The following is a 22129-nucleotide window of genomic DNA, read 5'->3' as shown; positions in this document are numbered from 1 at the left end:
ACTCTTTGCATGCTTGCTTGTTATGTATTGTGAATGTTAAACTTGTGCCTAAACTCCACTTAAACTTTAAGAACTTAAAAACTGCAACTTTGGTACTTAGTGTCTAATCACCCCCCTCTAGACACCTCTTCTCAAGGTCCTACAGCGGGGCACTGTACTTTGTGTGATAAACACAGTGTACGTATGAAACATGGTTTAGATTATGAATATATAGTTAGTACATCAAATGTACTATTATTTGGAATCAACATCAAGGGTATTCAAAAAATAGAATTCGAGTTCATGTAGTACACATAGTTCACATCTATCTCTATAGTAATCACGTGGTGTGTTATTAAGGTAATACATGAATGATGGTTGAAGTTGGCAACAATCATGATTGTAGATTCTTATTGAAATAGAGAAACGAATTCAAATTTAGTTCGAATTGCAGCGGTACTATAGACATTTGGGATGCACTAAAATTTTGGTATGAGTAGGTTACATGCATTATACAGCAAGCGAAAAAATTTAATCGGACATAAGATGGATTCATACTCCCTCCTTCCATCTATATAGGGAGTAATGAGATTTTTAAGACCGCCTTTGACTATTGACAAGATTAATAGTACATGACATGCTCAATGTGAAAATTATATCATTGAAAGAACCTTTGTCAGGACCCCGACTCGATGTCACATTGATCTAGCCGGTAACACCTCATATCACTTTGCGGCCTCACGCACGGTATTCCCACGGGTGTCACCTTACCTTTGCCCGGGACCGTTTGCGCCTTTTGGCTCACGTATATGATAGTGTTGCTAGCATCCATATGATAAGGAGCCCGGGCTGACATGACTAGTCGTAAACCCAAAGTGGCACAGACTTACAGGGACAGACATCCATGACCCAGCTTCAAACGTGTCGGTCATCAGCAAGTGGGTCCGGGCTGTAGCACTGGACTAGCAGGACTCCGGTAAACCGGGCTGTAGCGGGCTAACAGGACTCCGGTACTCAATGCGTGACATTTCCCCGAAGGGACAGACATAGGAACAAAGAAGGACACATGCCGGCCAGCCTAAGTGTTCCAGAGCAGTAGCAAGCTACCATGGCTCAGCGGTAACACTAGGAGACATTTCCCGGTAAGAGAGGCTACTAAAGATAAACAACTAGGTGGTCAGATCCCACACATACCAAGCATTTCAATCATACACACAATATGCTCGATATGTGCAATTACAATGAAGCATCACAACATGACTCTACGACACAAGTACTTTATTTAAGGCTCAGGGAGCCATACATATCATACACAAATGTACGGGTCTCACGACCCAGCATTCAAGTCATACAGTCATACAAACCAACAGCGGAAGTAACTTGTCTGAGTACAGACAACTAGTAAAATAAAAGAGGCTTGGAAAGCCTAGCTATACTACGTGGTCCTTCACAAACTCAGGGTCACCACCTGGGCCTTTAGCCTACTCGTTGATGTCAATGTCTACATAGAACCCATCAGAAGGGGTTGCAGCGTCTTCTGTAAAAATGTAAATTATAGCAACATGAGTACAATGGTACTCAGCAAGACTTACATCAGATCCTACATACATGCATATTGTCAAGAAGGGTTGGTGGAGTTATTGCAGCAAGCCAGCTTTGACTCTTGGCTAGACTATCCTACGATACTTCAACTTGAAATGGCTTTGCGCACACGAGTCCACTACTCACCAATTCAATACACTACTGAGGATCCCCCTCCGTCTTCCTACGGAAGAGCCCTCCTCGGCACTCACACTTATCTTGAGGCTTTTAGTAGTTTCCATTTACTTGTCTATGAACTGTATAGGCAACCAAGTAGTCCTTTACCGCGGACGCGGCTATTCGAATAGATCATGATAACCCTGCAGGGGTGTACTTCCTCATACATGTTTCCACCACTTAGCGTCTGCACACGACATGTGCTCGGCAGACTTCAAGCGAAAGCCGACGTGGGTGTAGACCACGACCTACCTAAACACTTAAGCCTCTAGTCCAGGTTTATCGCCTATCCAGGTTCCATCCGCAGGGAGTCCGGCCGAGGTTTCCCATACGGCCCCGAACGATGTGAACAGGGTTCCCGAGATACCTAACGGGTATTCGGTACACCGTGCCATGTACCTACCGCATCACAGCCCACCCCTACGGTCAGCGCTGTCCACGGCCTCCAGTAGGCTACAAACACCAGAAACTACTTGCAACTCCTGGACAGAGAGCTAGGGTGAATAAGAAGTCGAGCGGGGTCATATTTCAGGGCCCAATGCATGGTAGTAGTTGTATCTTAAATCACACATACAGATCTCAGTGCTTAAGGTCGGCTTCAATGAAACAACCCACCATGTACTCCTACATGGCCTCTCATCGATACCTTTACCAAATCGTGTTCACCACACCACTCCCATTACCGACATAATCATTTCACTCTAGCCCATCACCCAGATGAACTAGACCTGACATGACTCTAAGCATAGCAGGCATAGCAAGGTAGGAACAACACATACATATGGCTCAAACAACTCCTACACATGCTAGTGGGTTTCATCTAGTTACTGTGGCAATGACAGGTCATGCAGAGGAAATGGGTTCAACTACCGTAGCACACAGCAGTTTGAAACGTGTTGTCTTAATGCAGTAAAAGAGAGCAGGAGCGAGAACATGGGATTGTATCGATATGATCAAATGGTTGGTTGCTTGCCTGATGGTTCGATGCACTGATACGGTTCCTCGTTAGGGTAATCACGGTACTCCTCGGAGGCAGAACCTGTCGCAAAGGACACCGATACACAACCATCACCAAACAATGTGCAACAATATGATGCATGCATGAAACATGGCAATATGAGTGTGTTGGGCTAATGCAACTAAGACCAGAAGGGTTTGAACAGATTTGAATCAAAGATTCAAATTTCAAACTCAAACATGGCCTTTTAAAGTGCTTTTCCTTGTTCTGCTTTAAACATCAATTTAACTTGTTTGATCATGCATGAAAATAGTACAGATGGATAGATTGGATTTTTCTGATCATTTTTCATATATAATTTGTCTGATTTGGAGTTACAGAATAAAAGTTATGAATTTTTGAAGTTTAAATTATATTCTGGAATTTCCTGATTTAATTAAATCCAGAAATATATATATTGCGCCAGCATGACGTCAGCATGACGTCAGCGGTCAACTACGGCTGGCTGGGGTCAAACCAGACGTGTGGGGCCCACACGTCAGTGACAGGGGGGTTAAACAGGGGTGTTTAATTTAGTTTAATTAAAGATTAGGGCACTAGGGCCCACATGTCAGTGTCAGCAGGGGGTAATTAGTTTAACTAATTCGGTTAGTGCTAATCCTAATTAGCTAACAGGGCTAGGCCCACCTGTCATGGACACAGGGGGGGTCCCGCCGTGGTCAAGGTGGGTCAACCCCACCGGCGACATGACGCCGGCGAGGCCCGAGACGGCGGCGCGATACGGAAACGCGCTACAGGGCACGGGCGAGGCCGTGCTTGGGCTCGTTGGAGAGCCCTTGCTCCCGCGCGTCGAACAGTGGTGGTGGCCGTGCCTGTGGTGGCCGGTACCGACGACGGCGAGTTCGTGAGCGGCGGCCGGAGTTCGGGTGCGGTCGGGATCGGCGCTGCTGCTCGCAAGCGAGGGAGCTGAGGCGCTGGAGGGGCTCTACGGGTCGCGGCAAGCACAACGGGTGCACGCCCGTGACCAAATGGTCACCGGAGCTGCGTCGACGGCGAGCCCGTGCGGCGGAGCGTCTCGGCTCCGGTAGAGGGGCTGCTAGAGCTCGAAATCAGACATGGGGTTAGGGGGAAACGAAGCAGGGGCTCACGGGGATCATGCAGGGAGGGTCAGCGAGCTCGGGGAAGCACGAACGGCGGCGAATCGACGGCGACCATCGGCGGCGGTCGAGGACGAAGACGATGGCATGGAGGCGATGCAGAGCTTCCCAAGGGGCTTGGCTTGGTGGGGAGGAAGAGGGGGTCGCGGCGGAGCTGGGGAGCGTGTCGGGGAGGCGAGGGGAGGCCGGCAGGCGAGCTGGTGGCGTGGCGCAGTGGCGCGCGCGCGCGCCGGGCACACTCCCCTCCCTCTGTCGAGGACGAAGACGACAGAGGAGGGAGACGGGCTGGGCCGCCTGCTGGCTGGGCCGGCCAGCTGGCTGGGCTGCACAGGGAGGAGCCCCAGGTAAGCTTCTCCCTTTTATTTATTTCTGTTTTCTAATTTCTGACATTTGTTTTGATTTAAATAAAATATTAAATCATTTTATTACCTTATGCCAATTTTTGCAGGAGCTAGATATATTATTCCAGAGCTCCCCAACAGGTGGCATAATTTTTGGGCATATATTAATATATATAACTAATATATTTCCAATGCAAATATTTATGCATTAATTCCAAATGCCCAAAATAAATACCTATGAGCTCTTAAAAATATTGATTTGATTTTTATCTCTATCCAATATTTTCAGAGAGCAACATGAGCATTTTCTTGGACCCTTTTGGAGAAATTTTTATTTGGGTCATTTTCAAAAATGATTCTGAGGGTTTCAGAAATCCCCATTTCAAGTTTCTGATGAAAGAGTAAACATGATGCAACACTCTAATGCATGACTAGCTAGGGTGTGACAACTCACCCCCACTCAAAAGAATCTCGTCCCGAGATTTGGGTTCCTCCGGGAAGAAGGCGGGATACTCGAGTCGAAGACGATCCTCCCTTTCCCAAGTTGCTTCATCCTCAGAATGGTGCGACCATTGTACTTTGAGAAACTTGATATTATGATGTCGGGTGGTACGTTCGGCCTGATCGAGGATACGAACGGGGTACTCTCGATATGTAAGATTATCTTGGAGATCAAGCGTTTCGTGGTCCACTCCACGGATAGGATCCGAGAACAACGCCTGAGTTGAGAAACGTGGAAAACATCGTGGACTCTGGAGAGGTGCGGAGGTAGTTCCAATTGGTAGGCAACTTCTCCTCGTTTGGCGAGAATGCGAAAAGGTCCAATGTAACGAGGAGCCAATTTGCCTTTGATACCGAAACGATGGGTTCCCTTCAGAGGGGTGACCCGAAGATAAGCCTTCTCGTCAACTTCGAAAGTCATAGCCTTATGTTTTTGGTCAGATTGACTCTTTTGACGAGATTGGGCTGTTTTCAACTTTTCACGAACGATGCGAACTTGTTCTTCTGCTTCCTGAATCATATCCGGGCCAAAGAATTGTCTTTCCCCGGTCTCTGACCAGTTAAGGGGTGTTCGACACCGTCGTCCATAGAGAACTTCAAAAGGGGCTTTACCCAAGCTAGACTAATAGCTGTTGTTGTAAGCGAATTCGGCAAATGGAAGGCACTTCTCCCAGTCCATTCCGAATGAGATAACAGAGGCTCGAAGCATGTCTTCTAGAATCTGGTTGACGCGTTCCACTTGACCACTCGACTGAGGGTGGAAAGCGGTGCTAAAGGAGAGACGGGTTCCCATAGCATTCTGGAAACTTTCCCAAAATCGAGAGGTGAAAAGACTTCCTCGATCCGAGTTAATTTCCAAAGGAACACCATGGAGAGACACTATTCGGGAGATGTATAAGTCTGCCAGCTGACTAGCGGTTATACTCTCACGAACAGGTAGGAAATGGGCTACTTTGGAAAGACGATCGACAACGACGAAAATAGCATTATTCCCTCTCTTGGTCCTGGGAAAACCGGTAATGAAATCCATACCAATTTTATCCCATTTCCATTCAGGAATAGCTAAGGGTTCAAGGGTGCCAGCAGGCCGTTGATGCTCTGCTTTTACACGGCGACAGACGTCGCAATTAGCAATATACTGAGCAATTTCTCTCTTCATCCTAGTCCACCAGAACCTCTGGCGTAGGTCCTGATACATCTTAGTACTACCGGGATGAATGGTGAGAGGGGATTCATGAGCTTCCTTAAGGATCAACTGCCGTAGATGCTGGTTCTTGGGAACCACTAGACGGTTCTCAAAGTACACAACACCATGATCATTTGTGGAGAAACAACTAGCACCTCTGCTAGCAATGTTCTCTTTGATTTTAGATATTCCCTTATCTCGCTTTTGGGCAGCGATGATTTGATCCGTAAGAGTAGGTTTTGCTACCAAGGTGGAAAGAAAACCTTGAGGAACAATGTGAAGGTTAAGCTTCCGAAATTCCTCATGGAGAAGCGGTTGACTTTGTTGTAACATCAGGTTGTTACAATAAGATTTACGACTTAGCGCATCAGCCATGACGTTGGCTTTCCCTGGGGTGTAGGTTATTCCTAAGTTGAAGTCTGTGATCAACTCAACCCAACGTCTTTGCCTGAGATTCAGATCCGGTTGAGTGAAAATGTACTTCAGGCTTTGGTGATCAGTGAATATCTCGCAACGGTTACCGAGGAGGTAATGTCGCCAAGTCTTGAGTGCATAGACTACGGCTGCAAGCTCTAGATCATGAGTAGGATAATTCTCCTCCTGTGGGTGCAATTGCCGTGAAGCGTAGGCAATTACGTGTCGATCTTGCATGAGAATGCAACCTAGTCCTTGTCGTGAGGCGTCGCAGTAGATAACAAAGTCCTTGGAGAAGTCTGGCGGTACCAGTACGGGAGCAGAGGTCAGGCGTCTTTTCAGTTCCTGAAAACTATGCTCACATTGTGGAGTCCATTCGAACTTCTTATCTTTCTTGAGGAGTTTGGTTAGAGGTTTAGCAACTTTGGAGAAGTTCTCGACAAAGCGGCGACAATAGCTCGCTAAGCCCAGAAAACTCCGAACTTGCTTGACCGATTCAGGTGGAGTCCAATTAAGGACGGCTTGAACTCGCTCAGGGTTAACAGCAATACCTTTACCAGATATTACATGACCCAGATAGGTCACTTCTGACAACCAGAATTCACATTTAGAAAATTTGGCATAAAGGCGATGCTCTCGAAGTTTCTTCAACACTAGCCTTAGATGTTCGGCATGTTCTTCCTCGTTCTTGGAGTAGATGAGTATATCATCGAGGTAAACCACGACGAATTTATCCAAATACTCCATGAAGATTGAGTTCATTAACCGAGAAAAGGTGGATGGAGCGTTGGTTAAACCGAAGGACATGACGGTGTACTCGTATTGGCCATAACGAGTGACAAAGGCCGTTTTAGGAATGTCCCCGTTTCTGATTTTGATTTGATGGTAGCCCAACCTCAAATCCATCTTGGAGAAGACTGAGGATCCAGCGAGCTGATCATACAGGTCGTTGATCCTGGGAAGCGGATATTTGTTCTTGATTGTGACCAAATTGACAGGTCGATAATCTACAACCATCCGGTCTGTACCATCCTTCTTTTTGACGAATAGGACGGGGTAAGCCCACGGAGATGAACTAGGGCGGATGAAACCCTTTTTCAAGGACTCATCGAGTTGTTTCTTAAGCTCGGCTAGTTCTAGTGGTGCCATCTTATAAGGTCTCCTAGCAATCGGAACGGTTCCTGGGATGAGGTCTATTACGAACTCAACATCCCTGTCAGGTGGAATACCTGGCAATTCCTCTGGGAAGACATCCGGGAAGTCACGGACTACCAGAACGTCCTCAAGGTCTGGCAAAGGGCTGGCGTTAAGAGAATATAATTGTCGCTTGGCTATTCGGGTCAAGACATTGACTATCTTCCCCGAAGGATGGGTGAGTTGAACAGTCCTAGAGAAGCAATCAATTCGGGCATGATGAGCCAACATCCAGTCCATACCCAGAATGATATTAATATCTGAAGATTTAAGGGCTATCAACGATGCAAGGAAAACAAGTCTGTCGACTTGGATTTCATTTCCATGGCTTACTCTAGAAGTTTGCCATTTGGATCCCGGAGTTTAAATTACCATAGAGGTTGGCATATCACCGAATGCGACGTTATGCAAACGAGCATAATTTTCAGATATAAATGAATGGGAGGCTCCTGTATCGAAAAGAACAGATGCCGGGTGGCAATTAACAAGAAGCGTACCGAGAACGACGTTGGGATCCTCTTGAGCTTCTTCGGCAGAGATACAGTTGACATGGCCACGTGAGGCGGTGGCCGGCTTGGCGTGGAACACTTTCCCTGTCGGCTTGCCACGGCCAACAGCTTTAGCAGACTGGTTGGGGTTGGTCTGGGGACACTCACGCATATAGTGGCCAGATTCCCCACACTTGAAACAAGTCATGGAACTGGTACGTGGAGGAGCATTGTTGGTTGGACCCCCATAGGGCTTGGCCGGTGCAGACTGTTGAACAGGGCGAGGCGCCTGGAAAGATGGCCTCGGTGTGAACCTGGGTGGCAAGGCGGTGTTGGGTACCCACACGCGGCGCTTCTGAGGACCAGCACCGGATGAGGAACCCATGTCACGGCCATGCTTGCGTGTTGCGTCATAGTCAGTCTAACCAGTTTCAGCACTGATGGCTTTGTTGACAAGTTTCTGGAAAGATGTGCACTCATGCAGACGGAGGTCACGGCGAAGCTCAGGACTAAGTCCCTTACGGAACCTTGCTTGCTTCTTGGCATCAGTAGACACTTCCTCAGTTGCATATCATGCGAGGTTACCAAACTCCCTGCTGTAAGCATCCACAGAAAGTCGGCCCTGAGTGAAACTGCAAAATTCCTCACGTTTACGGTCCATGAGACCCTCCGGAATGTGATGTTCACGGAAAGCCTCGCTGAATTCAGCCCAAGTAGTGACATGGCCCGCTGGGCGCATAGCTCCATAATTCTCCCACCATAGACTGGCGGGGCCTTCAAGATGATATGCAGCAAAGGTGACCTTGTCAGCCTCCGCTACCAGCGCGGAACGCAGTTTGTGAGAGATACTGCGAAGCCAGTCATCAGCGTCGAGAGGCTCGACGGAGTGGTGGAACGTGGGTGGATGTAATTTGATAAAATCACTGAGTGACACCACGTTAGTCCTCTGATGGTGTGACGTGTTCTGTTCAATACGCTCCAACAAACGGTTGGTCTCCCGCTTGTTTCTCTCAGCTTCCATCATAACCTCGGCTAGGGAAGGAGGATGAGGCAGATTTGCATCCCTGACTTCACTGCCTTCGGCCTGCTCTTGAGGAGCAGGGTTAGTGCGCGTGTTGGCCATCCTAGGTAAACAAAACAATGATTTAGTCAGGATGATAAAATTCCGACATAGGATATAAAATGTAAGGAATAACTCGAGATGCAAGATGATCATCCGTATGACATGGTAGATACAGAAACTGCTTCTTTTATTCCATCGTCATACACACCATACAGGGTTTAGTACAAGACCAAACAAAGTACTATTACGGTGAAAAGAGGACTACATCTCATCGGAGGCATCCCAAGCTCCTATACATTATTTTTCTACACCTCCGGAAAGAGTACAAACTAGGTCATATCCCACGAGTCACGCAGGACGATAGACGACACAGCTAACACAAACTAGTGATACTACCACTAACTCAGACCGATCCGTAGTAGTCCTCGTAGAAGTCACCTCCATAGCCTGGAAGCTCAACATGATCATCCGGAAACAGACGATCTCGCGGAGCTTGTGGACCATAGGGGCTAGGATGAGGTCTTGGACCAACAGACGGTGGCCTGCGGGGACCGCGAGGTGGGGTGATGCCTCCTACATCACGCCAACCCATCACGTCTGGCAGAGCAGATCTCACAGGATAGAGATCGCGCATATCCGAATATCCAGCTTAAACCGCCGGTGCGAACCGAGTCAATGTGGCCCAGTGGTCAGCACGGGTATTGAAGAGCTCTAACCTCAAGGCCCGATTTTCACGGTCCTTATCCTCGAGCATCTCAGCAGTGGTGCGAGTCCGTGAATCCTCCTGAGTGGGGTCAGCATAGATAGCCTGGAGATACCCTTGTGCTCCCGGAAGTGATCCTGACATATACCGGAAATCAGAGTCCCGAAATAGACCAGATCTGACTCGCATGATGGTCATCATAGAGTAGGCGGCGTCCTGCACAGCCATCTCAATAGTAACCCCGAGTCCATAGGAGCAGTGAAGGGGCTCGGTGGATCCAGGATAAGATGGAAATATCCTGACAGTGCAGAGATACTGGCTTTGATTGAAGTCCCGAAATTGCTCTTCGACCGTGTACTCAGGATACCAGCGGTATCCAGCCTCAGTCATTACCCTGACCAACTTGGCAGTATGGCCGGGTACATCTAGGCATCGAGTCAGGCGAACCACTTGATTGAGGTCGCGAGTGGCCATCTGAAAGCACAATCATAATGCAAAGGCATTAGAATTTCTAGCAAAATTTCGGCAGCATAACAGCTGTAAATGCTCAAGAAGGATTTTGAGACATTTGACAAAGGATTACATACACACTCATCATCATCATACCAAGTTCTGAGTCCATCCTAGCAACATAATGTGGTAGTAGAACTGAACTAGGCTTGTAACCATCAAACCTATAAGGTACTACTGATTAGTAACACGTGATCCTGATAGAGAGAATAGCTCCTAATTCCTTAACCCCCGGTGGAAGAATAGACTGACTCAGATCAGAATGTCATAAGATAAAGGAGTAAAAGAGCCTTACGTTCCAACCCACAAACAATTCCCCTACATATAACTAAAGAATTTCTAGACTCAACATCGACCAGTTTGGCTTGGAGAACCTACAGGCAGTCCGGCTCTGATGCCAACGCTGTCAGGTCCCCGACTCGATGTCACATTGATCTAGCCGGTAACACCTCATATCACTTTGCGGCCTCACGCACGGTATTCCCACGGGTGTCGCCTTACCTTTGCCCGGGACCGTTTGCGCCTTTTGGCTCACGTATATGATAGTGTCGCTAGCATCCATATGATAAGGAGCCCGGGCTGACATGACTAGTCGTAAACCCAAAGTGGCACAGACTTACAGGGACAGGCATCCATGACCCAGCTTCGAACGTGTCGGTCATCAGCAAGTGGGTCCGGGCTGTAGCACTGGGCTAGCAGGACTACGGTAAACCGGGCTGTAGCGGGCTAACAGGACTCCGGTACTCAATGCGTGACATTTCCCCGAAGGGACAGACACAGGAACGAAGAAGGACACATGCCGGCCAGCCTAAGTGTTCCAGAGCAGTAGCAAGCTACCATGGCTCAGCGGTAACACTAGGAGACATTTCCCGGTAAGAGAGGCTACTAAAGATAAACAACTAGGTGGTCAGATCCCACACATACCAAGCATTTCAATCATACACACAATATGCTCGATATGTGCAATTACAACGAAGCATCACAACATGACTCTACGACACAAGTACTTTATTTAAGGCTCAGGGAGTCATACATATCATACACAAATGTACAGGTCTCACGACCCAGCATTCAAGTCATACAGTCATACAAACCAACAGCGGAAGTAACTTGTCTGAGTACAGACAACTAGTAAAATAAAAGAGGCTTGGAAAGCCTAGCTATACTACGTGGTCCTTCACAAACTCAGGGTCACCACCTGGGCCTTTAGCCTACTCGTTGATGTCAATGTCTACATAGAACCCATCAGAAGGGGTTGCAGCGTCTTCTGTAAAAATGTAAATTATAGCAACATGAGTACAATGGTACTCAGCAAGACTTACATCAGATCCTACATACATGCATATTGTCAAGGGTTGGTGGAGTTATTGCAGCAAGCCAGCTTTGACTCTTGGCTAGACTATCCTACGATACTTCAACTTGAAATGGTTTTGCGCACACGAGTCCACTACTCACCAATTCAATACACTACCGAGGATCCCCCTCCGTCTTCCTACGGAAGAGCCCTCCTCGGCACTCACACTTATCTTGAGGCTTTTATTAGTTTCCATTTACTTGTCTATGAACTGTATAGGCAACCAAGTAGTCCTTTACCGCGGACGCGGCTATTCGAATAGATCATGATAACCCTGCAGGGGTGTACTTCCTCATACATGTTTCCACCACTTAGCGTCTGCACACGACATGTGCTCGGCAGACTTCAAGCGAAAGCCGACGTGGGTGTAGACCACGACCTACCTAAACACTTAAGCCTCTAGTCCAGGTTTATCGCCTATCCAGGTTCCATCCGCAGGGAGTCCGGCCGAGGTTTCCCATACGGCCCCGAACGATGTGAACAGGGTTCCCGAGATACCTAACGGGTATTCGGTACACCGTGCCACGTACCTACCGCATCGCATCCCACCCCTACGCTCAGCGCTGTCCACGGCCTCCAGTAGGCTACAAACACCAGAAACTACTTGCAACTCCTGGACAGAGAGCTAGGGTGAATAAGAAGTCGAGCGGGGTCATATTTCAGGGCCCAATGCATGGTAGTAGCTGTATCTTAAATCACACATACAGATCTTAGTGCTTAAGGTCGGCTTCAATGAAACAACCCACCATGTACTCCTACATGGCCTCTCATCGATACCTTTACCAAATCGTGTTCACCACACCACTCCCATTACCGACATAATCATTTCACTCTAGCCCATCACCCAGATGAACCAGACCTGACACGACTCTAAGCATAGCAGGCATAGCAAGGTAGGAACAACACATACATATGGCTCAAACAACTCCTACACATGCTAGTGGGTTTCATCTAGTTACTGTGGCAATGACAGGTCACGCAGAGGAAATGGGTTCAACTACCATAGCACACAGCAGTTTGAAACGCGTTGTCTTAATGCAGTAAAAGAGAGCAGGAGCGAGAACATGGGATTGTATCGATATGATCAAATGGTTGGTTGCTTGCCTGATGGTTCGATGCACTGATACGGTTCCTCGTTAGGGTAATCACGGTACTCCTCGGAGGCAGAACCTGTCGCAAAGGACACCGATACACAACCATCACCAAACAATGTGCAACAATATGATGCATGCATGAAACATGGCAATATGAGTGTGTTGGGCTAATGCAACTAAGACCAGAAGGGTTTGAACAGATTTGAATCAAAGATTCAAATTTCAAACTCAAACATGGCCTTTTAAAGTGCTTTTCCTTGTTCTTCTTTAAACATCAATTTAACTTGTTTGATCATGCATGACAATAGTACAGATGGATAGATTGGATTTTTCTGATCATTTTTCATATATAATTTGTCTGATTTGGAGTTACAGAATAAAAGTTATGAATTTTTGAAGTTTAAATTATATTCTGGAATTTCCTGATTTAATTAAATCTAGAAATATATATATTGCGCCAGCATGACGTCAGCATGACGTCAGCAGTCAACTGTGGCTGGCTGGGGTCAAACCTGACGTGTGGGGCCAACACGTCAGTGACAGGGGGTTAAACAGGGGTGTTTAGTTTAGTTTAATTAAAGATTAGGGCACTAGGGCCCACATGTCAGTGTCAGCAGGGGGTAATTAGTTTAACTAATTCGGTTAGTGCTAATCTTAATTAGCTAACAAGGCTGGGCCCACTTGTCATGGACACAGGGGGGTCCCGCCGTGGTCAAGGTGGGTCAACCCCACCGGCGACATGACGCCGGCGAGGCCCGAGACGGCGGCGCGATACGGAAATGCGCTACAGGGCTCGTTGGAGAGCCCTTGCTCCCGCGCGTCGAACGGTGGTGGTGGCCGTGCCTGTGGTGGCCGGTACCGACGACGGTGAGCTCGTGAGCGGCGGCCGGAGTTCGGGTGCGGTCGGGATCGGCGCTGCTGCTCGCAAGCGAGGGAGCTGAGGCGCTGGAGGGGCTCTACGGGTCGCGGCAAGCACAATGGGTGCACGCCCGTGACCAAATGGTCACCAGAGCTGCGTCGACGGCGAGCCCGTGCGGCGGAGCGTCTCGGCTCCTGTAGAGGGGCGGCTAGAGCTCGAAATCAGACATGGGGTTAGGGGGAAACGAAGCAGGGGCTCACGGGGATCATGCAGGGAGGGTCAGCGAGCTCGGGGAAGCACGAACGGCGGCGAATCGACGGCGACCATCGGCGGCGGTCGAGGACGAAGACGATGGCATGGAGGCGATGCAGAGCTTCCCGAGGGGCTTGGCTTGGTGGGGAGGAAGAGGGGGTCGCGGCGGAGCTGGGGAGCGTGTCGAGGAGGCGAGGGGAGGCCGGCAGGCGAGCTGGTGGCGTGGCGCGGTGGCGCGCGCGCGCGCCGGGCACACTCCCCTCCCTCTGTCGAGGACGAAGACGACAGAGGAGGGAGACGGGCTGGGCCGCCTGCTGGCTGGGCCGGCGAGCTGGCTGGGCTGCACAGGGAGGAGCCCCAGGTAAGCTTCTCCCTTTTATTTATTTCTGTTTTCTAATTTCTGACATTTGTTTTGATTTAAATAAAATATTAAATCATTTTATTACCTTATGCCAATTTTTGCAGGAGCTAGATATATTATTCCAGAGCTCCCCAACAGGTGGCATAATTTTTGGACATATATTAATATATATAACTAATATATTTCCAATGCAAATATTTATGCATTAATTCCAAATGCCCAAAATAAATACCTATGAGCTCTTAAAAATATTGATTTGATTTTTATCTCTGTCCAATATTTTCAGAGAGCAACATGAGCATTTTCTTGGACCCTTTTGGAGAAATTTTTATTTGGGTCATTTTCAAAAATGATTCTGAGGGTTTCAGAAATCCCCATTTCAAGTTTCTGATGAAAGAGTAAACATGATGCAACACTCTAATGCATGACTAGCTAGGGTGTGACAACCTTTCACAGACGAATTTAACGGTGTGCTTTGTGTAAGTTGCATGTCATATATCATTGCTCTAATATTTGGTCAAAGTTAGCAACGAAAAACGCATTAGGCCCTATATAGATGGAAGGAGGGAGTAGCTTTGAATAGCATTTGTATAGTAAAACGGGGCAAGACTCTCTCTTTGTGTGGTGTGAATAGTTTTATTTTTTTGTTTTCTTTTTGGTTGAGGGAAGTGCGAATTGATTTGGTACGTACAAGTACAATATTACTACACGTTAGGTTTGTCCCTAAAATTCAACCCACGTCTTGTTATATCCCGAAAATTCAGATATCGTGGACCCAAAACTGGCGCCTTCACAACCCGCGCCTTGCTATCCCGAAATTACAACGCGCGTGAAAACTCCCTCCAGCTGCCAAATCCCGACACGCGAAATCCCCCTTCTAACCCTGAGCCGAAAGGGACGCTAGTTCAAATTGGTGGGGGGGTACTTTTGTAACACACCCTACATTTTGGACAAGCGCGTCCCTTAGTCATGCTTCACCCCCTCCCATCGCCCCCTTTTCGACATTCGAAATCCCAGGCCGCCATAACCTCTTCGCTCCAGCCGCGAAACCCCACCCTCCTCCGTCCGCCACGTCGCCGCTGCCCAGCCGGAGCCTCTTCCCTGACGACGTCGTCCATCGCAACAGCTCGACGTCCCTCGTCCACCTCCCCGGATGAGGATCAATCGTCCATCTTGCCGTCCCACCGGTTCAGCCGCACCGTCCTCCACCTCCAAGGAGCTGCTCCGATGATCGCCTCATCTATCGCAGCTGCTCCATCCCCACAGCGCCGCCTTAACCTGCTCCACTAGAACCGCAGCATCCTCACCGACTCCTCGGACGAAGCCGAGGCCTACTCGGCACCACCAAAGAGGTTGTACACTCATCGCATCACACCTTCTCCTTAACTCGACCTCCCGGCGCCGACGGTGCTCCATCCCGCACCCCCATGGAGCGGCTACCTTGAAGCTGGCGCCGCGGGCGACATATCCACGGCGGCTCTCCCCCAGTGCGAGGCCCCTTCGGCGGCGACGTCCATACCAGCCGGATCTGCTGCTGCTGCTTCGGCTCTCGCTCGCTCGCTCGCGCTGCTGCTACTGCTCTGGCTCTCGCTCGATCACTCATGTAAGTGCATCTAGTGCCACCTCTAGTTGGTTTTCGAGTATTGACGACAAAGTTGGTTGAGGGACTAATGCATTTGTGAGAATTGCAGGATAACGCAGGTAGTGTCCCTCATTGATTCGGTTTACCTACCGGAGATGACCCCTAAAAATGTATGAAGACATTGAAGACAATGGTGGTATGAGAAGATATTCATATTGAAGACTATGACATGAGAAGACATTACGTGAAGACTGTGGAGCGCGAAGACTGTGTGGTTTTGTTGTTTCCTTTTCTTCTTTGTTGAGTCATAGGAACCACCGTACTGTTAAGTGGGGTCCAAGTGAACTAAGTCAGAGTGACTGAAGTGATGCTCAACCCAAATCCTATGTCTTCGAGCAAAGAAAATGAGAGCAAATCTTATCCAGAGCTGGATGAGTCAGCTTTGCTTGGAGCCCAAGTAAAGTTGTCGTGTGTGTTTGAAATCTGACCGTTGGAACACGTGTCAGTTCCTGAGTGACCCAGGATCATTTTGGACAAATCAGGTCGGGTTGCCTTGTGGCTATAAATAGCCCACCCCTACACCATAAATTGGTGGCTGCTCAGAGTTTGTGCACAGCTTTTGTCATTTGAGAGCAACCCACCTCGAAGCATTTGAGAGAGAGAAATCCTTGCGCGGACAAAGCCCAAACACCCAGAGCCAAAGAGTGTTAGGCATCACTGAAGTCTTTCTATCTGTGTGACCTAAAGACTTATTACCCTTGAGCACTGTGAATCCTCCAGCCGGTTAGGCGTCGCGTTCTGAGCATCCAAGATTCATTGTGGATTGCCGGTGAACGAAGTCTGTGAAGGTTTGGAAGTCTACCTTGAAGACATACCAGAGTGATTGGGCGAGGACTGGGTGTCCTTAGCTCAAGGGGAATAAGGTGAAGACACGGTCTTCTGAGTTAAATCTCAGCCTCCCTAACCAGACGTACAGTTGTCACAGCAACTGGAACTGGTCCAACAAATCATGTGTCTTCAACAAGCGACTGGTTCTATGCCTTTCCATCCTTTACTTAAGTTTGTCTTCATGAAGTCATTGCCTATCTGTGTATCTGTTTGACTTCATTGCTTGACTACTACTGTTGATTGGCTTCATACTATCTTCCATCCTGATCCTTACTACTTAGCTGCTATTAGTCCTGTACTTTCACATCATTGCATACTTGACTATGGCTTGCTTATGGTAGTTTATCTTCCGCTGCATATCAACTAGGTCATTTTTGTTGTTTGTCTTCAAAACTTCTAAGTTTTGAGGACTTTCATAAAAATCGCCTATTCACCCCCCCTCTAGTCAATACTAGCACTTTCAATTGGTATCAGAGCAAGGTACTCCCTTGTTCTGTGTGATTCGGTTTAACCACCCGGAGTTTAGCTATGTCGACTGCAGGGATAATCAAAGTCTCCGTTGCTTGCCCCGTTTTCGATGGAACTGAATATCCCTACTGGAATAACAAGATGCGTATGCATCTTGAAGCCATTGATGTCGACCTCTGGTATGTCGTCAAGAACGGCATTCCCAAAAACTGGTGAAGGTGTCACCCCTACTGATGTCAAGAAGTTCATTCAACTGGATTCTACTTCAAAGAACATCATCTGTGGTCATCTGACCAAAGGACAGTATGGCCGTGTGAGTGCTCTGGAAACGTCGAAGCTAGTCTGGGACTGGCTATCCAAGGTCAACGAAGGCGTCTCAACCCAGAGAGATCAAAGAATTAGTGTTCTTCGCAACCTCTTCAACCGCTTCAAGAGAAACGACAATGAAAATGTCCAGCTCACGTTTGATCGCCTCACTGACATCACAAATGAACTTCAAGCTCTTGGCGCAACTGAGATTACCAAGCATGAAATCGTCAAGACATTGCTGAGATCACTTGACAGCTCCTTTTACACCCTTGCCCTCATGATACAAGAACGTCCTGACTTCAAGTCACTCGATCCGTCTGATATACTTGAGAGTCTCAACACACATGAGTTCCAGCTATCTGAGAAAAGAGATATCTATGGCCCAAACTATGGCCGAACTCGCGCTTTGAAGGCAAAAGTTGTTTCCTCATCTGAAGAAGAATCTGACTGCAGTTCTGAAGATCCTGAAGACATTGGAAAGGAACTTGCTATGCTTGTGAAGAAGTTCCAGAAGTTCACTAAGAAGAAAGGCTTCAGAAAGTCTTGACGATCCAGCTCAAGGAATGATGAAGGTTCCACCCATGACCACAAGAAGAGAACCTGCCACAAGTGCAAGAAACCTAGTCACTACATATCTGAGTGTCCACAGTGGGACAATGAGAAGAAGAAGAAGAAGAGCAAGGAATATGATTCTCATGACAAGAAGAAGAAGAAATCCTCAAAGTCTTCTAAGTCTTCCTCCAAGTCTTCATCGTACAAGAAGAGCTCATCTGGCAAGGCTCGTGCTTTTGTTGGCAAGGAAATGGATCCAGAGGAGGAGTCTGCTTCTAAGGAGGTGGAGGTGGAGTCTGGAGAGGAGTCTGACCTTGGCGTTGCAAGTCTGGCTCTAGCCACAACCTATGTCGCCAAGTCCATCTTCAACACTGAAGACAATGACTTCCACACCAAAGCTGAAGCTAATGACGAAGACGATCCTACTCCCACCTACTGCTTCATGGCACGTGGTGCCAAGGTAAAATCATGCGATGCTTAATTTCAAACTTCAAGTCAAGATGACTCTGATTGTGAATCCAAAACCAGCTACAAAACACTTGCTAAAATTGCAACTGAACAACAAAAGGCTATGGAACATACTCAAAAGCTGTTAGACAAAAGCGATGACCTGTTGGACGCTGAAATGACATGCTCACAGTCCTTAGTTGATGACATAAAAAATCTTCATGCTAAGTACCAAGAACTTGAAGGTCGTCATGAAACGCTCTCAACTACTTATGAAAGGCTCTCCTATGATTATCTTCAAAGGAAACAAGAGCTTGAGAAATTGAGAGCAGCTCATGAAGATCTTCAAAAAGTGAATGAGTCACTTCGCGCTCAACAGATCAGTCCCGCTCAGGATGGATTTGAACCACCATGTCTAAAATGTATTGAGCGTGATAACGCTACATCTGTTGCTGAATGTTCCACTACTGCTACTGTTTCATTGTCTTCACCTACTGATGTGGTTACTAACCCCTCTGCGAAGGATACCACTGCTATTGTTGATGAAAATGCTATGTTGAAGACATTGCTTGAAACAGGGATGTACAAAAGTTTGAAGGGACATCAGACTCTCTGCGATGTCCTCAAAAAGCAGATTCTGAACCGAAACCCTAGGAAAGAGGGTGTTGGGTTCGAGAGGAAAATGAACGTGGATGGCTCGTACTGGAAGCCTGAGCAGTACCCCAAAACCACATGGGTTGCTGCAAAGGAACCTTCAGTAGATCCATCCACTTTATCTGGCTTTACCTATGCTAATCCTATTATCATTGATGAATCCTTTGATGCAAACTATAAGCTGTTCAACAATCAGAATGGTGAAGTGTTTGCCAGGTACATTGGTACTAACTGCAGGAATGGACCACCTATGAAGAAGATCTGGGTACCTAAGCAGTACATTGAGAATCTTCCTGTGAATGTTGTCATGACACCACCAAGGAAGAAGACAAAACCCAGACCTATAGCTTCATATGGCCCAAAGGCTTCATACAGATACATGACTCACATGAGTCACCCTAATGCCAATGTTTTGCAGGGAAATCATGCTCAGACTTATGAATATGAGCGTGTATCTTCGAACCGCTATGTTCATAGGACTAAGAAATTTTCTGCTTATTCATATGAGTATCATTCATCTCCTGCAAGGCTATTTGCTAGGGCTTCAAAGCCAAAATTCTCAGATGCTGCACTTAGACTCATTGCTTCTAAGCCACCCTTGAAGATGTGGATGGCAAAGAAGAACTAACTCTCTTTTGCAGAATACGGTCTCCAGCCAGCAATCAATGGCGTCCGATACTATTGCTGGGGACCTAAAACACATTAAGGACGCATGATAAAATGTCATTCTATATACTTCACATCTGAATCGTTTATCAGTCATACTATATGTCCTAACTTTGATATAAGCTGTGACAGTCCCTATATGTGTCAAATGCTTATGCTTCACAACACTCTTGTGAAGCCTATCCTCCTAACTGCATTGTAGGGTACATCACCAAAAGCTTCAGAATGGATTATGGACAGTGGATGCACAAATCATATGACTGGTGATCGAAGTCTTCTCATGGACTCAACCTTACGTCCATCCGACAAGAGTCACATCACATTTGCTGACACTGGTAAAAGCAAGGTATTGGGCCTAGGTAGAGTTGCAATCTCAAAGGATCAACACATGGATAAAGTGATGCTTGTTGAATCCCTTCATTTCAACTTAATGTCTGTCTCAATGCTTTGTGACTTGAACATGATTGTGCTATTTGGAAAATATCGCTGCCTTGTACTAATGGAATCTGACAAATCTCTAGTCTTTGAAGGGTATAGAAAAGATGATCTATACATGGTAGATTTCTCAGCAGGTCCACAACTTGCTGTATGTCTTCTCACAAAAGCTTCAGAATGCTGGCTCTGGCATCGAAGGCTAGGACATGCTGGCATGAGGAACTTACACTCACTCGTCAAGAAGAAGCATGTCATTGGCATCGAGGATGTCAAGTTCAAGAAGGATCATCTGTGTGGTGCCTGTGAAGCTGGAAAGATGACAAGGGCAGAGCACCCCTCGAAGACAATCATGACAACATCTCAACCCTTCGAGCTGTTACACATGGACTTATTTGGACCTACTCACTACTCCACTCTCACAACAACTGCCTGTCTCTATGGCTTCGTCATTGTTGATGACTACTCAAGATACACATGGGTTCATATAATTCTTTACAAGACTGAAGTGCAAGATGTCTTCAGGCACTTCGCCAATCGAGCAATGAACAATTATGGCGTGAAGATAAAGCATATCAGAAGTGACAATGGCACTGAATTCAAGAATACAGGACTTGGTCTGTATCTGGATACAATGGGAATCACTCATGAGTTCTCTACTCCATACACACCTCAACAAAATGGCATCGTTGAGCGCAAAAACAGAACCCTCATTGAGATGGCTCGAACAATGCTAGATGAATACAAGACACCAAGGAAGTTCTGGCCTGAAGCTATTGATACAGCCTGTCACATCATCAACCGAGTGTACATCCATAAGCTTCTGAACAAAACCTCGTATGAGCTCCTTACTGGCAAGAAGCCAAACGTCAGCTACTTCAGAGTATTTGGAGCTAGATGCTGGATCAAGGATCCCCATCACAAGTCAAAATTTGCACCTAAGGCTCACGAAGGCTTCATGCTTGGCTATGGAAAGGACTCACACTCCTACAGAGTCTTCAACCTCTATCTCTATAAAATCGTCGAAATTGTGGATGTGAAATTTGATGAAACCAATGGATCACAGAGAGAGATTCTGCCAAGTACACTAGATGAAGCTCCTCCAAGCGAATCTATCAAGCTGATGGGAACTAGTGAAATCATGCCCTCTGAAGCACATCCAGAAGAGGAACTTATCATCTCTGCACCAAATCAACCTGAAGACAATGCTTAGACTGAAGACAATCCTCCCAATGATGACAATGATCGGCAAGAGCAAAGTCTTCGTCCTGTTCATCCTCGTGTTGCAAATGAAGTTCAAATAGAGAAGATAATTGACAGCATCAATGCGCCTGGTCCACTCACTCGATCAAGAGCAACACAGCTAGCAAACTTCTGTGGGCACTTTTCATTTGTGTCAATATCAGAACCCAAGAAAGTTGCTGAAGCTTTTATGGAACCTGAATGGATTCAAGCCATGCAAGAAGAACTTCAATAGTTCAAGATGAATAATGTTTGGGAACTTGTCAAGCGACCTGACCCTCGCAAGCATAACATTATTGGAATAAAGTGGATATATCGAAACATGCAAGATGAGCATGGTCAAGTCATCAGAAACAAAGCACGTCTTGTGGCTCAAGGATATCCTCAAGTTGAAGGAATTGACTTCAATGAAACATTTGCTCCTGTAGCTAGGCTTGAAGCTATTCGCATACTGCTAGCCCACGCTAATCATCACAACATCTTGCTATATCAAATGGATGTAAAGAGTGCATTTCTAAATGGCAAGATTGAAGAAGAAGTATATGTCGCTCAACCACCTCGCTTTGAAGATCCAAAACATCCTGATATGGTGTACAAGCTAAACAAAGCACTGTATGGCCTCAAACAAGCTCCCCGCGCATGGTATGATACAATCAAAGACTTCCTGAAGAGCAAAGGCTTCAAACCAGGATCCCTCGAGCCCACACTCTTCACGAA

The sequence above is a fragment of the Triticum aestivum genome, chromosome 5B (assembly GCF_018294505.1).
Source record: "Triticum aestivum cultivar Chinese Spring chromosome 5B, IWGSC CS RefSeq v2.1, whole genome shotgun sequence".
In the NCBI taxonomy this organism is placed as follows: domain Eukaryota; kingdom Viridiplantae; phylum Streptophyta; class Magnoliopsida; order Poales; family Poaceae; genus Triticum; species Triticum aestivum.
Note: the sequence above shows the minus strand (reverse complement) of the source record.